Below are 15,770 nucleotides of genomic sequence, written 5' to 3'. Positions count from 1 at the left end.
CTAGCACTTCTCTAGCTAACTATGTGTGGCAAGTCCCTCCGGTCCCTACCGATTGCCCCTGGTATACGTACCCCCCAGGGATCCCGCAATGACGCAGCCTCCCAATCAGCTCCAGGCTTCGCTATGGGGAGGATTGGGACTGCGCATGACGTCATGTCCGATCGTCGGCATACGACAGTTAAGCTCATTGCTAAAGCTGCGGCTCTCGCGGGATCGCGGATGGGTAAATATTGCCGGCGGTGATCGGGGGGGGGGGGGGGGAGGGATCAGAGTGGTGCCGGGGGACAGAAAACATTTATTATTTTAAAAAATCCCCCCCGCGGACACAGCCACTGCATCGGCGTCCGCCAGGGAGGTTAAACAAGGTGTATATGAGATCTGCAGATATCATAGACTATGGCTATCATTCATGAAAGTGCTGTCGGTATGGAGAATCAGTGCGGGAAAACACAGCTGGCGGTGTTTTAGACTTCTGGGTGGGCATTCATAAAAAAGTATCCATGTGCGGTAGCAGTGCGGAGATTCCCCGAACTAGGCTGGCGGTAGGCAGGCGGAGACACGGAAGCTGCCGAGTTGATACATTTCTCCGTGTTCCGCTCTGCTGCAGCTGCCTGGGAGGTCTGTGTGTCTCCATTCACTTACATTGGTATCGCCACATCAGAGGCAGCGGTACTTACCGACCTCACACCGCTTGCGGTGATCTTTATGAATTAACATTTTGCTACATTTGTTCCGATAATCACCGCACAAGGCGGTGATTTATCACTCTGCTCGGTAGTGTCATTTTTTCATGCGGAAAGAGCCTTTATGAATGCTGACTTTGCTAAGTGGTCGGTTAAGTCAGCTGTTTTAAGAATTTCCGCATGCGGAAATGCTTTATGAATGATAGCCTATAAATGCATTTTGCAGGAACGGATCTTTTGCGGGAACTGATCTTCTATAGATACTGATGTTTTGCATATGTACAGCATCTTTGTGTGCAGTATCTTGCAAAGATATTTATCTGATGGGGAGTTCAGTTTAATAGAATAGACTGTGTAGGTATGGCTCTCATACCAGGGCTGTGGAGTCGGAGTTGTGGAGTCGGAGTCGTGGAGTCGGGCAATTTTGGGTGCCTGGAGTCGGAGTCGGGAAAAAATGCTCCGACTCCTAATGAATTTGTAACTGTAATTAAAATAGAAAATATGATATAATGTTCTATTTCTCAGATAATAGTCATTAAAAATAATGTATATATACAGTATCTATACAGTAATAGCTGTGCTTAGTCTACAAAAATGAAATAAACCAATCAAAATTAGTTACTTGTGCTGCTTCAATAAAGCAGTCCCCGTATTTTTAAGGTCAGCTATACATATCTGATTGTGACTGTATATATGATGTGTACACAGGAATCTCTTATATATACTAAATAACATCTATGCTGTAAGAATAAAGCCTGATGTGTAGCTATGTCACAAATAGAGATGGTCAATGAGATGGAAATAATTCTGCACTGATGCTGATTTATGCAAATGTATGCACTCCCTTTGCTGATGAAATAAAATAATTTGATATGTTATTAAAATTTGGTTTGGTGACTACAAATTAAAGGGTAACTGAGACGGATGAAAAGTAAAGTTTTATACATACCTGGGGCTTCCTCCAGCCCCCTTCAGGCTAATCAGTCCCTCACTGTCCTCCACCACCCAGATCTTCTGCTATGAGTCCTGATAATTCAGCCAGTCAGCGCTGTCCGGCCGCATGCCGCTCCCACAGCCAGGAACATTCTGCACCTGCGCAATAGTGCTGCACAGGTGTAGTATGCTCCTGGAGGCGGAGTGTGTGCATGCGCACTACGCCTGACTCGCTCAAGTACCTGGACTCATAGCAGAAGATCCAGGTGGTGGAGGAGGACAACGAGGGACTGATTATCCTGAAGGCGGCTGGAGGAAGCCCCAGGTATGTATAAAACTTTAATTTCATCTGTCTCAGGTTTACTTTGTTACACAGTAGTACTATACTCTACATATGCACTCCCCACAGAGCTGCAGGGAATCCACTGAGAATGCTGTGCACATTGAACACAGAGGTGTTGTCTGTTTACAATCTCCTCATTCCCCTGCAGAGTACCTGCACATCATTCTTACATGTACCCACACTTACATTGCCTAGGGCCTGATAGATGTTCTTTGTTCCGGTTTGTACCTTTTACAAGTACTCTTACCAAGGACTAGTTTTAGTCTAAAGGGAATAAATATAGTAGTCTACATATCCTTCCCACTTCAGTTGGCTTGTAAAATTCCTAAGCGTTGGCAGTTATGAGACGAATTTCATGTTACATACTTTTAATCAACAAAATTGTAATATGCAAATTAGAGGAGTCGGAGTCTTTGGAATCCTAAACTGAGGAGTCGGAGTCGGTGGATTTTTGGACCGACTCCACAGCCCTGTCTCATACTACATGAAAGGGGGTAAAATTGGTCTGTGATCTTTCATTTTCCAAAGACTTTTATCTGATGTGTGTACCCACCTTTACTGTTCCTCTCACGGTCCACTCGTTCCATCGCTATCACCCCTGTTAGAGCTATTCGACCCATCGGTTGAATACTGCTCTGTGCTCCTGAGGACAGGCCATACTGCACATGCATGAACATGCTTGTGCATGCACACTTCAGAGCTGCCCATCTTCAGGAACACACTAGCTCCCAATGCCTCCAGTGGTGGCAGATTTGAACGGGGTGACAGTGCTGGAATGAGGGGACTGTGGTAAAAACAAGACGTTTTTATGTCACTGGGGATGGTTACCTCTCTTTTTTAATTCTAATAAAAAGCTATATACTGAGGTGGCGCTGTGGAATCCTTTCTTCCATAGGTATCTTTTTTTTTTTTTTTTCCCCATTTCAGAACTGCTTTATGCTATCTTGTCGGATGGGTACCTGGAGTCGGTGGTTTCAATAAACTGAGGAGTCGGATGTACCGACTCCACAGCCCTGCTGGATAGTCCAAAGGCTTTAATTATCCTCCTAGATCCCACTAATTCAGCACTGTGTCCCTCCTAGCATATTTGACAAGGGCTTATTGAACATAATTCTTGTGGCTTCTTTGTATGAAGTGTGTGGTCGGGGAGATGGAGGTGATGTGGTTGTTGGGGAGGAGGTGGGTAAATGTTTTTTTAGAGCCACAGCAACTCACAGGTGCTATCATAGGTCAAGACTTTCCTCTTGTTTTGAGACTTGAGATAAATGAAAAACCTTTCAATCTGTTGTGTCTATTTTTGAAATCTGTGAGTCAGCCTGGTACACACTTGCAGTTGATGGTCCAATCACTGACCAATTTTACCATCTTCTTGTATGAGGGTCAACAAATATTACATACTGTGGCAGATTGTTTAGGTAAACCCCCATTGGTATTGGATTGGTATATCATAATTGAAAGTGTGTACGAGGCATAAAGTGTACCTGCAACTTAAAAAAGTGCTCCTATTAGTTATTCACCTCAGAAGGAAGGCTCTAGAACCTAAAGAGGCTCCCCTTGTCATCCTCTGTCCCTCCATTCCAGCGCTGAGACTCCCAAAACTCGGCTTGATGGGCTGGATCAGGTCTACACCACTGCACAGACGCGAGCCGTCTGCAGCTGCGCAGTAGCACAGACATGATTGAGCTTGGCCATTTCTGCTGGAGCCCAAGCAGGATGTAGCTAGCGCGTATGCACAAGGAGGTCACACTTCGGGAGTCCCAGCACAGAATTGAAAGGACGGAGGAGGACAGGGGAAGCCTCTTTAGTATCCAGAGGCTTCCCCCTCCTGAGGAGAGTTTTGTTTTTATAGACTAAAAGTGGGTACACACATCAGATAAAAGTCTTTGAAAAATGAAAGATCACAGACCAATTTTACCCCCTTCCATGTAGTATGAGAGCCATACCGTCACAGTCTGATCTATTGAATTGAACTCCCCATCAGATAAAAAAATCTTTGCAAGATGCTGTTCACAAAGATGCTGTATACATACAAAAGATCAGTATTTGCAAAAGATCAGTTTCACTTTCTGCAAATTGCATTCATAGTCTGATATCTGCAGATCTCATACACACCTTGTTTAACAGACATTCATCTGCAGATCAGAAAATCATCTGAAGATCCATCCTGGTGGATCTGATTTGCAGATGATTGTCTGTTAAACAAGGTGTGTATGAGATCTGCAGATATCATAGACTATGAATGCATTTTGCAGATACTGATCTTTTGCATGTGTACAGCATCTTTGCGTACAGCATCTTGCAAAGATTTTTTTTTTCTCATGGGAAAGCGCGAACGCAGTCCCCCACTACCACAAATTATGCAGTCGAGTTTCCCACATTTGGGGAAATCGCAGGAGTCAACCCACCCGAAGTGCAATGGATGAGCCTCACCCTGGGAGATCCACCTTCATGATCATGGAGTCTCCCCTGCCAGGTAAGTATCTTGCATAGATTTTTAGCTGGTGGGGAGTTCAGCTCAATAGAATAGACTATGTAGAGTATGCTCTCATACTACATGGAAGGGTGTAAAATTGGTCTGTGATATTTCATTTTCCAAAGACTTTTATCTGATGTGTGTACCCATCTTAACTTTAAGGGTCCATTCACACATCCAATATGACCACCTACATGACATGAGGGTTGACACATTTTAAATACTATAAACAGATTGGGCTCTATTCACAAAACTTCTCATAAATGACTTACTGTATATTATGGCGTATAAGGCTACTTTTTAACCCTTGAAAATCTTCTGAAAAGTCAGGGGTTGTCTTATATGCCGGATGTCATTGATGGCGGGTGATACGCCCTATCCTGCTACCGACTCTCAGATCTTGCTGCTGAGGATTGTAGTGAAGCGGCGCAGGCACATATGTGCAAGATCTGAGAGGCAGAGAAGGAGGTAAATAGGATACAAGGGTGGGCCAGAAGTGTGAAATAGGCGTGTTTTATGGGCACAGCACAATATATTCTTCCATACTGCTCTGATAAACAGGTAGACGAGGAGAGCTGACCAATCCACTTAGGGAGAGGGCGAGTTGACCAATCCAACCAGTCAATCGCCTATATACTGTTACATACTGGTTACCACATACAGTACCGCACCCGTATCTGTTCATACATAGCACCAGTATATTTAGTTTTTTTTAATTTTTATTTAGTGTGCTTTGGTAGAGGGGTAGTCTTATACAGCGAGTATATCCCTCTATATATTAAATGGAAAAGTTGGGGGGTCGTCTTATACGCTGGAATATACGGTATTTATCACCTAATTGATAAAAAATACCTTTCAGCACATTTACTAGCAAAATAATCACTCATAGTAAGTTGTTCCTGATTAACTTCATTTCAATATTACTTTTCTTACCTTAATTAAATTATATTTTTTGCTCTTTGGGAGCTTAAAAAAGTAACATAGATAAGGTGAAAAAGCTTTGTGAATCATTCCCATTTTGTAGGTAAGCTCTCAACATGGAGGTGGCAAAATTGGATGTGTTTACTAGGATTAATTCAATCAGGGATGCTGTTGGAGTTGAACAATTCCTGTTGCCATTTTTTACAGGTGCGTCTGAGTTGTCCAAGAAGACCATGGAGGAATTAGCAGTGTTGGACTTGGTGACCTCCTACGACAGTTTTAGGAAAGCTCCTAAGCTGGCCAAGGCCTGGGAAAGAGTTAGATGGTGTAGAAAATACATTTTCTGTATTTTTCTTTTACTCAAAATTTGTTGTACAGAGCTGATAAGGTGCTGGATGACATTATAAAGCACCTGATAGCCTCACAGAAGGATCGTTTTAAGACTAGCTCATAAATGTGCTCTTAGGCCTTGTGCACATTGCATTCGGATCACATTCGTGTTGGACATTTTTTTTACACTTTTTTGCGATTCCTGGCGATTTCTGTGTGTTGGGTGTTTTTGTAAGCGGTTTTTGGGCATTTTGCGATTTCTAAGTGTCCTAGGCCTTTATTTTTAAAGAGAAAAGGACCTAAAAATCCTGGAAACACTTCACATTTAAATTGACAGGGAAAGAAACGCCCACGAAATCGCAGGCAAAAGCATTTTTCTAGCACTTTGTGCTTTTCCTATACCTCCCATTATCACAAAGTTGCCCTAAAAATGGTCCATGCAGCACTTTTTAGATCAGAATGCGAACAGAACGCCCCAATCTGAACTAGCGCATAGGAAAGCATGGTGTAAGCGCTTTTAGGGCGATTTTGAAAAATCGCTAGCGCTTAAAAAAATGAAAAAGCGCTTCTAGTGTGAACAAGCCCTTAAAGGCTACCTGGGATCTGAAAAAGTGTGCAACAGGTGCATTAAATGTTCTGTTGACCTGGATTATTTGCCAAAGTATGAGACTGTAAAATCTGGTACACATCCAATTTGGATTGGCCAATTTTACCACTTCCATCCTAGGGACGGGCAGAGAGATGGGGAACTGCCACTTCCTCCCCAGCCATAATAGACTTTCTGCTTATTCAGATAGTATGACTGAGCAGAGCTGGGGCCACAGGCCAGGTGGCGCTGGAGAGTGAGGATGGTGCTGTGACGTTTGTCACAGCACCACAGATAGTGTACTGGTTAAGTGCTCTGCCTCTAACTTGGGAGACCAGGGCTCGACTACTGGCTAGGGTCAGTACTTATTCAGTAAGTAGTACTCGGTGGGCAAGACTTTCTAACACTGCCAAGTGGCCCCTTGAGCGCACCCTTAGTGGCTGCAGCTCCTGAGTGCTTTCAGTCCAACAGGAGAAAAGCGCTATACATATGTTGCGATTATTATTAAAAGAAGAAAAAAACCTCTGGGTTCCAGTGGTACTTCAAGTTTCCACTAAACCTAGCTGACCAGAGCTGTACACTGAATTGTCTCTGTGTAATGGGACCTGAGACACCTTTTCTTCTAAACCGTTCTCCGCCTCTTGGCTCCTGTAAGATAACACTGGTTACAGAAAAAGGCAGGGAAGGAGGCAATGCATATAGCAGCAGACTGTTATCCAAATGGATTATATATATATATATGTGTGTGTGTGTATATTATTAATATAAATATATATATATATATATATATATATATATATATATATATATATATAGTACAAGTGTCCCTGCGTCTGTCCCTGTGTCAGTGCTTTTACACTACTGCGCAGGTCAAGCACTGACAGCCGTTGGGACAGGACGCAGGGCGGGCGTGTGTGTGTGTGTGTGTGCGCACGGCGGGCGGGCGCACGCGGTGCGCTCGTTGCTGACAAACCTAGAGCCTGTTTTCAAACGGGCTTAGGTCACTAGTTGAGAAAATAAATGAGAATCGTTCAAGAATCACACATCACAGAAGCAAACTAAATATAAGTAAATTATCCCTCCTGAGAGCATAACATGGAAAAGCTTTTATTTACAAAAAACAAAACAACAACAAATATTCAGGTTCATTTAAAGACAGTACCAGTTGTCCTGACTACTTTTATTCCATGTTATAACAACATTGATTCATGGAGGAAAATGATACAGTATATGCAGCCTCTGTTATAGATATAAGATAGAAGGCTATGGGTTGGAATAGGCAAGGCATGAGCAAAGCATGAGTCAGGAATTTTCAATGACGTGCATCTTTGAAAGTGTATGTGGTAACCTTTTTACTGTAATGCCATAGCTTATCATTAACTTCTTTCCTATCTACCTGACATTATGTCATAATGCAATTGAGGTCAGCAGGCTTTTCTCATCTCCCTTGTCATACTTCTGAACTGCATAGGCCACAGTTTTCTCAATTTATAGGGCATATTAGGTTTTTTTTTTTATTATTGTTCTTTAAAGAGAAACTGTAGTGAAAATAATGTTCCGGTAATGATTTTTTTTTTTACATAAATTTAGTGATTTTGTGATTTTTACTAATTCCTTACCCTGATTTTTGTCTTGAAATTTACTCCTAAATGGTTATAGCTTTCGTGCTGCCAAGGTGCACCACTGAGAAATGGTTGGATGTCCTGAACAGAATAAAAAATACACCTAGACCCCTATTCATTTCCCTTTTCTCCTACGTTTTTTCCTCACTCTCCAATTGAAAAAGCACCACAAAGTTGGTAAAAAAAAGTACTAACAAAATGATCAGAACAAACAAGTGAAAAAGTTGCTCGTCACTTGGCTGGAGGTATAAGACTGGATGCAGCCCACAATATGGTAAATGAGTTCTCTTACCTGTCTTCGCCCTTCCTGGGCATACAGCATCTTCAAGCGAGATGTGCTCCCGGTGGTTACAGGTAGAAGAAACAGGAACATCACATGGTGCAAAAGAAAGATAGACTGGGCGATTTCTCCTCCGCTGCTTTTATGCTCAGATGGAGTATACAGGGTGCATGCAGACACTGCAAGAGCCACGAACCCCACATGCATATTGCAGGGTAGAGATGGCCCGAACCTCCGATTTTCGGTTCATAAACCGGTTTTGCGAACTTCCGCAAAAGTTCGGTTTGCGCAAACCTTCGCGAACCGCAATAGACTTCAGTGGGGAGGCGAACTTTGAAAACTAGAAACATTTATGCTGGCCAGAAAAATGATGGAAAAGATGTTTCAAGGAGTCTAACACCTGGCGGGGGGCATGGCGGAGTGAGATAAACGCCAAAATCTGGATTTGACACAAAGCAGCGTTTTAAGGGCAGAAATCACATTGAATGCTAAATTGCAGGCCTAAAGTGCTTTAAAACATCTTGCATGTGCATACATCACTCAGGGAGTGTAATTAGAGTACTGCTTCACACTGACACACCAAACTCACTGTGTAACGCACCGCAAACAGCTGTATGTGTTGTGACGGCTGTGCTGGACTGGTGCGCACCATGGCGAGATTGCTCTTCCTCACTCAGGGATGTCAGGTAATGTCTGACTGCCTTATTGGTTCTTTCTCTACCATTGTTAAAGCTTACATCTATTTTTTTAAATACTTGTTCTGCTTGCTGTTCAGTACCTGCAATGAGAATCTTTTATGGAGGGTAAGTCTGCCATTGTGAGTGACCACGGGTAATGGCCGGGGAATCGAGGTTCGATTCCGGTCCGGAGTGGGAGCCTAAGAAACGGCTACCACCACCACACATCAAAGGAAGGCAGCAGGCATGGCATGCACGTCCCGATGTAGTGACCAAAAATAATAATACAGGAGGACTTTCGAGGCCCTGCTGTATTTGACACTGATCGACTTTACTACCTGTAATGAGAATCTGTTATAGAGGGCAAGTCTGCCATCCATTCAAGTGAAAGGTATGCACTGACTGCCAGGTATAATACAATGTGCAGTCACACAGGTGCAGTTAACAGGTATGCACGGAGTGGGATATCACTAGGTGGGTGGGTGCACTGAAGTGAACAACAGGCAGTAGTAGGTATATGCAGTGATGGGTATTACAGTGTGCACCTGTCACACACAGACAGGTACCGGACAGGCACAGTGACACTGCGTGCGCTCACGTAGGTGGGTGGGTGCACAGTGAACAACGGGTAGGTATATGCAGTGGATATTACAATGTGCACCTGTCACTCACACAGGTAGTAGTTACTGAATGTGCTGGGCCTGGCAGTGGCACACACAGTAGGAATTAGCAAGGCTATCTATGCAACACAAGTGTCAGTGGGGCACACAGAAAAAAAAGATCACAAGAACAAGATTAGCTCTCAAAAGAGCTGTTGTGGGGTGGTTTTTTAGCAATAAGACTCCGCAAGGAGCAAGCTAACAAGCCTACAAGAGCCTAACAAAGGTTTACCTATGAGAGTCTGCAGCAGCTATCCCTTCACTAATTACTGCAGGCACACATGAGTGAAAAGCCTGACGCTGCCTGCCTTTTATAAGGGATGGTGGAGCTCCAGGAGGGAGTGTAGCCTGACTGTGATGTAGAGGGTCAAAATTGACCCTCATGGTGCACTATGGGGGCAAACCGAACTTCCGAAAAAGTTCACGGTTCTCCGCGGTCGCGAACCCCGGAATTCGCCGGCGAACCGTTCGGGCCATCTCTATTGCAGGGTCGTGGCATGCCTGGGCAAGATGCCTAATGTACAAGTCACCTTCTAAAACAGTCCGCCCGTCACATTGGCACATCAGTTATAACCATTTCAGCCAGATAAAAATCCTTCATGTATAGGGTCATGAACACACTCTCATCTTGAAAAATCAAAGGAAGTAGTGTGCGGGTATTCCAGAGGCAGTCCCAGCAACACAATGGACTCTATTCTATGGGCAGTTCGGTAAAATCGTTTTGGACGGTAAAATACCTCATGCGGTATTTTACACTTCTTTCAAAATTCACAAAAGTTTTCACACATGAGGCAGAAGTTCGGTAATTTACCAAACAAACATGCCTCAATTCACTAAGCCCTGTTCAGTAAGTGTCACCACCCTGTAGCAGGGCAGCGGGCAGGCAGGGAGCTGTGTGTATCACTCTGAGGGTTTAATTACTGTGCATTTCAGTTATCCCTTTAGATGTGCTGTGTTAGGCCTCAGTTAGTTTAAGGGCCCGTTTCCACTATCGCAAATCCGCATGCGTTGTCCGCATGCGGATTCGCATAGCCAATACAAGTGGATGGCCCTGTTTCTACTTGTCAGTGATCCTAAACGTTTTTCTGTGCGGGAGAAATCTGCCCGGAAGAGCCCTCAGAATTCGCACCCCACACGTCGCTATGCGAATCGCCGCTAATGTATTTCATGGCATGCGTATTTTACCGCGATTTCGCATAGAAACTCATGTTACATCACACAGGCAGTGACATGGTTAAAATCGCATCAATACTAACCTATGCGAAATCGCATGCAAAATCGCGGTAAAATACACATGCGGAATCGCACCCGCATGCAATTTCGTCAGTGGGGAATCGGCGGCGATACCGCACAAGTGAAAACAGGCCCTAACTGACTTAGTTGAAAGTCTTGATGTGCAGAATCGCCCTTTAAGGAGAATTTTTTTTAAAGATAAATAAAGACAGTTCTGATTTGGAGTAGAACATTGTACTAGAACTCCCAAGGCTGTATCAGAGATATCCAGGGCAGAGGTCAGACCAGCTGGCGACGAACAACATAAACATGAGCCATTGTTATGAAAATATTCTCACAAGAACATTAAACAATGGCCTCCTCAAAACAAGACGCAGTAAAGACGGTGCTAGTCATGACATCACGGGGTCTTATCAGTCAATAGCAGGCGATGAGGTATTGATCCGTCCCTGCTCAGATGATGTCACATTTAACTCTTTAGAGTTAGTATAAGAAGAGCTAACGAGCTCCCGGGGGGGGGGGGGGGGGGGTTGTGTTTCTGACTGCTGACTTCTGGCTAATGACTTCCACCTTTTACTCTTTTTGTAATGTCTTGTTATCTTATATAACTGTATGCTGTATATAGACCTAAGTGCAACGTAGTATAGATGTAACATAAGAGAAAGCCATTCAAAAGGAATGGACCAAGAGCCTGTAACGCAAAGAGGACTTACTACAGACCAATTGCTTCGCTGAGGTGTAACGAGCATGTGGAGATAAGCATCTGTATATCTGTTTACTGAATAAACTCCTGAAACTTTGAGGATGTCTAAGAAGTTTTATCTCCTGTGCTGTTGCTGTGATGAGAGTCGAGTTATCACACTTCCTGTGATATGATGCCGAACGAAGGTGTAGTGTTGTTGCCCATAGCAGCCAACAAAGATTTATTACAATTGGTGCCGTGAAACCCAGTGCTGTCTCGCAGAAAAAGGCAGAAAAGGTCCGGGGCCAGAGATCTCAGTCTATCGAGGACCTTCACAGCAAAAAAAAAGCAGAGAATAGATATCTGTGAGAAAATTTGCCACAGCTGTATGAACTTCATTCGAAGAGCGTTTAACTGAACAGGAGGTTTGGCAATATGGAATCAAGAAAGCTGAGGTGCTGGCAGCAGAGACAGACATGTCAGTCAGATAAGGGAAAGAGTCCAGATGGTTTGAAGAAAAGCGAGATTTCCAAGATCAGAAAGAGACTAAAAAAACTGACTGAGCAAAGCATAATGCAAATTGCTAATGTTTTTCTTTCCCAAGGAGGTGCTCTCATAATGAAGAGTACCGTGCTGATGGTGATCCTAGGTTGCCATTTCGTCCTAGGAGACAGAGGAGAGGACATTCTCATGAACAATAAGGGGTTAATGAGAACACAAGGCCCAAGCATGTTAATGTTTGGAGAAAAAGGTACTGATCCTTTTGCACTTCCCTCTGATTGGCCCGACTGGACCGAACAGGGAAGGAGGAAAAAAACACTTGTGCCAGGTGGAAACAAATTTCATGGCACAATGTTGGTGAAAGGTATAAAGGGTCAAATGTGCTGGAAGTGTGTTGTGAACGGCAGCTTAAATCTGCTCTGGAATGTCACACTCTCGGAACCAACGCACCGATTCAAAGTCTTGTTAAAAGGTACATTGCAGTACAATGGGTACATGCAAAAGGTGGAGTGTGTTGTTCAGGATTACCTTGTCTTGGTTCTCTGGAGTGAGTTGATTCTAGATTGAGAGAAACTAGCAGTAAGCATCACTTCTCCTCCAGGAGAGAAGCAGTGAACAATATCACACTCTGGAGCAACCAACAGAGGGTGTCTCTGAGACAACTATGCACATGTAAAGGCTGGAAAGCAGAAGGGTTTTGGTTCTCGGAACGAGAAGTAAAAATCGAGATCCAGCCACATTTTCAGGTGATTAAGAGGGTGGGGAGAGCGATCCCATAAAAGGGAGAGCCAACACAGGTAACATCATCCTCACTACATGGGTCACGACATGAGACAATATTACACAGTCCATATTCAGCCACTTATCCTCATTCTAGATGGGTAAATGAGGAGGTACTCTTAATTGAAAGATTGCAGAGAGTACATTCTCATGGGACATGAGTTTAATGAATCAGGGGACTTTTTGGAGTAGAGAGGTAGAATCCTGGGATACATCAGGTAGCTCCCCGGGGACTCTCTATGATGGAAGGGTGATGGGACTAAAACGAGGGAGTTTAAAAATAGCGCCCTTAGTCCAGTAGGATGAAGGATCATGGACATACGGTTTTTGCATCCCACAGTCCCTAAAGTTTAAAGAGAACCTGAGGTGGGAGTTACTTATGCTAGTGGGGCACAGAGGCTGGTTGTGCACACTAAAACCAGCCTCTGTTGCCCCATGGTGTGCCTCCAAGACCCCCCTGCGCGCTGCTATACCCCCCGCAGTGCTAGCGACACGCAGCGTGTCACCAGCACAATGTTTACCTCTGCCTGTCTGTTAGCGCTGCTCCCCCGCGTCCTCCGTATCGGCGCTACCCGCCCGCGTCCCTTCCCTCCCGCTGATTGGAGGGAAGTGACGCGGGCTGCGTGTCGCCTGCACTGCGGGGGGTATAGCGGCGCGCAGGGGCATCTTGGAGGCACACCATGGGGCAACAAAGGCTGGTGTTAGTGTGCACAACCAGCCTCTGTGCCCCACTAGCATAAGTAAAACCCACCTCGGGTTCTCTTTAAAGGTCCAAATAGATCTTGCATAATGAGAAGGGGAACCGTGACAGTAAAAGTGGGGACTCCCACGACTCCTAAAGTTCAGGTAGTCACCCTGCCAGTGACTACCCAGGAACCCCACCTACCGTCATGTGATACACATCAAGTTGTAAAAAGTGGCCCTTTTCAGTTAAATCAACTGAGGGCGACTCCAGTTTTCATGGAGGCCCAGCTTCAATTGATCACTTGGCAGATTAACTTAGAAGAGTGGGTAATATCTACCCTAACTGCAGCACTGTTGCTGCCACCTTGGTACAGGCTTTTATGTCATGGGCACATTCCACAGGAAATAGTGTAGCCAGAAGAAGGTCCCAGGATTTAGCAGATACAATCTTGGGAGGCATGGGCGCTGGAATGGGGGTAGCAAACAGTGTAGACATAGAAGGTATGACAGAGGTCATTCAACAATTAGGCACATTGGGACAACAGAATATGGGTACCCAACATTATCTGAACTTGATTTTGGAACAGTTAACGCACAACACATATAAAGTTCAGGGGTACACTCAAAAGCACATTCAAATAATTATTCAGAAGATGATTGCACATGCTAGGGGTACTGCATGGGAAACAGCATGCTTGTCTATGCAGACCAAGTTAACAGTGAATTTTAAGATAATGGCTCAAGCCTTATCAGAAGGTAAAACTCCTTTACAACTGAGACGTGACAAGGAGAGATTTATCGATTTTCCTGGGGAAGGATCTTTTGCATGGAGGCACCAAGATGTCTGGATAAATAGTGGAAAGGGTGCGACAATTCTTTATGCACCGCTGCTTCTTTAGTTACTACCGATGGAAAAACCCAGGTTGTTTTTCCAGTAGTATCACTGGGGACACCTGTTTCTTCCACATGTCTTACACCATGACCTGAGAGGTCAACATTTTTTGGTGCTAGATGGGGAGGTGAAACAAGTAGATTTGTCGTTATGCTGGCAATTCTCAGAGAAGTACCTGTGTTTCCCGGGGCAAGTCAGATTTAGTGAGGAAGCATGCTGGCTCAATAACACAGAATACGCAGCTGCCATTCAAAAGATCCATCCTAAAGCCAAACCAATATCTCCGGTGGCTGAAGGAAAAGTTTGTTTTTTAAACATGATGTCTACTGACACATTCATGGTACATTTTCAATATTGTACCGACAAGGTTGATCTTCCAAAGGGAACTTATTGTGTGAGTGGAGATCCAATATGGGTCCAGTCATCAAGGTTTGACTACGTGATTCCTCAAATTGTTAAGAGAGCTCTAAAGTTCAAAGCTCCACAGGAAGTGCCCATCCTGAGAGATAAAACGCCATGGGATAAATGGGTACAGGTTTTAACACAAGACCACACTTTGTTACAACGGTTAAACAAACAGAACACTAAATTAGAGGTGATATTTCATTATGATCAATGGGATCTTAAAGAGGTTGAACACAAATATAATCGGGTGAGTTCCAGTCTGATCTGATGGAAAAGGTTCCTGGCGATGTTCCAGGGACACTCGGACTGGGCCTCTGCAGTTCCAAACTTCTTTCTATATCCACTGGTCGTAATGATGGGGATGACATTCTTGGGCATCATGACACAGGTGAGTTTGTGTGTGAAATTACGCAAACAAATTAACATGGTTAAGAGAGTGGTGTCAGATAAACAATCTCATAAGCCAATATTTCCAAGCTAAGCGATATACAAGGTTCGGTGTCTAGCTTTCCGCAGTACCTATGAGGATGGAGCTGATTGTTTAAAGGCATTTTTTTTAGAAGACACCTGGCACTGCTCCATTGCTTAACAGATAAACAAGTTTCACTTTTCCATGCACATGCAAGTTTGTAAGGGATACGCAAGTGACGCAAATGTGGAAAGTTTGGTCAATAGGGACCTCAAAGTAGGGTATCCCCAGAAAGCCTGGTTAAAAGGAGGCCAAGAGGTCTTGCTCTCTCTCCCCTAGAGCAGAGAAAGTGTGTGAGCATGAGCATTGAAAAGTAAAACATAAAGGAAATAATCATGGGTATTGTCTGAACCAGAAGAAGGGATCTGCAGATCAAGCCTTTTCAGGGGGGGACTTAGAATTTAAGTATTATATGCTTGAATTCGTAGGCCTCAGTTACTTTAACTGAGTTAGTTAAAAGACTTGATGTGCAGAATCGCCCTTTAAGGAGAATTTCTCTTATTAAAGACAGTTCTGATTTGGAGTAGAACATTGTACTAGAACTCCCAAGGCTGTATCAGAGATATCCAGGGCAGAGGCCAGACCAGCTGGTGACGAAGAACATAAACATGAGCCAT

The 15,770-nt window shown here is 44.1% G+C and overlaps 1 non-coding gene across 1 annotated transcript; it reads right to left on the bottom strand.

The window, feature by feature from the left end:
* Positions 1-4,276: 4,276 nt before the first annotated feature.
* Positions 4,277-4,440, bottom strand: LOC137519914 (U1 spliceosomal RNA). Its single transcript, XR_011021282.1, has one exon. It is a non-coding gene; the product is annotated as a U1 spliceosomal RNA (small nuclear RNA).
* Positions 4,441-15,770: the final 11,330 nt, after the last annotated feature.

The sequence above is a fragment of the Hyperolius riggenbachi genome, chromosome 5 (assembly GCF_040937935.1).
Source record: "Hyperolius riggenbachi isolate aHypRig1 chromosome 5, aHypRig1.pri, whole genome shotgun sequence".
Lineage (NCBI taxonomy): Eukaryota > Metazoa > Chordata > Amphibia > Anura > Hyperoliidae > Hyperolius > Hyperolius riggenbachi.
The sequence above is the reverse complement of the archived record's forward strand: the minus strand, read 5'-3'. Positions and strand labels throughout refer to the sequence as shown.